This window comes from Papio anubis, chromosome 1 (genome assembly GCF_008728515.1).
Source record: "Papio anubis isolate 15944 chromosome 1, Panubis1.0, whole genome shotgun sequence".
Lineage (NCBI taxonomy): Eukaryota > Metazoa > Chordata > Mammalia > Primates > Cercopithecidae > Papio > Papio anubis.
This window is the reverse complement of record NC_044976.1, coordinates 133,271,198-133,272,610: the sequence shown is the minus strand read 5'-3', so window position 1 is coordinate 133,272,610 and position 1,413 is coordinate 133,271,198. Positions and strand designations below refer to the sequence as shown.

The following is a 1,413-nucleotide window of genomic DNA, read 5'->3' as shown; positions in this document are numbered from 1 at the left end:
GGAAAGGAAAGAAAGAAAGAGAGAGAAGAAAGAAAAAGAAAAGAAAGAAAGAAGGGAAGAAAGAAGAAAAAAAGAATAAAAGAGAGAAAGAAAAGAAAGAGAGAAAGAAAAGAAAGAAGGAAAGAAGGAACAAAGAAAGAAAGAAAGAGAAAGAAAAGAAAAAGGAAGAAAGAACGAAAGAGAGAAAGAAAAAGAAAGAGAGAAAGAAAGAAAAGAAAGAAAGAAGGAAAGAAGGAAGAAAGAAAGAGAAAGAAAAGAAAGAAAGATGGTAAGAAAGAAAGGAAGGGAGAGAAAGAAAGAAAAGAAAGAAGGGAAGAAAGAAGAAAGAAAGAAAGAGAGAGAGAGAGAAAGAAAGAGAAAGAAAGAAAGGAGAGAGAGAAGGAAAGAAAGGAAGGTAGAAAAGAAAGAAAGCAAAAAAGCCTACAGCACCCGGTATTCACAGGTGGTCTCCCATCCAAGTACTAACCAGGCCCGATCATGCTTAGTTTCCGAGATCAGACGAGATCGGGCGCGTTCAGGGTGGTATGGCCGTAGACGCCGGCAGAGGCGCCTGGCTGCCCCAAGAGCCCGGCCCAGCCATGCCCGCCGGCTTCCAGCCCGCACCGCCAGCCCGGGGCCGCCGGGCTCGCATCGGTACCCCGGAGCCGCTCGCCTGCGGCCTTCTCCAGCTCCTGAGCTCCCTAGCTTCCACCACATTGGGTCCGCTCGGAACAGGGAGTGCTCCGAGGCGTCAGGGCCCAGGGCCCATGATCCTGGCACCACGTCCAGTACTCCGCCCTGTCGCGGAGATATTCTTTTGGATTCCTTGCCTCTCAGGGGCTTCTGTGAGGCCCCCTCTTGCCCCACCCACCCAGAGCCGTCAGGGCTGGCCAAGGGGGAACAGACGGACGAGACACGAGTGGCGTTTTTCTCACAACGCTCCCACCACGGTAGCTTGTCCCGAGCAAGACCCGGCCGCTGGGCAAGAGGGCGTGGGGGGTTGGCGGTTGGGGGATGGCCCTGCTTTGCCCCGGGCTGGCACTAGAGCCGGCAGCCTGATCCCTATCCAGAGGGGCTGAGAGAAACCCAGACACACCCCACCACCAGCAGCAGCAAATCCACAGCCCCACACACAGACACACCCGGGCGCTCGCGCGCGGGAACCCACACACGCGCGCGCGCACACACACACACACACACACACACACACACACACGTGCACACACAAACGGCTTGAAGGAGAGCAAGGAAGAGATAGATGGAGAGATTGAAACCGAGGGAGGGAGAGAGACAGCGATCGAGAGAGACAGGGGAGGGGGAGAGGGAAACAGACAGAGAGGCAGAGAAAGAGAGAGGGACAGAGGAAGAGAGAGAGACAGAGAGACAGAGGAAAGGCGACAGAAGTAGCGCGAGGTGCAGGGGCAAACCCAGAAG

General features: G+C 54.2%; 1 non-coding gene across 1 annotated transcript; it reads right to left on the bottom strand.

The window, feature by feature from the left end:
- Positions 1-417: 417 nt before the first annotated feature.
- On the bottom strand, positions 418-536 carry LOC116271991. The gene has a single exon (XR_004180722.1). It is a non-coding gene; the product is annotated as a 5S ribosomal RNA (ribosomal RNA).
- Positions 537-1,413: the final 877 nt, after the last annotated feature.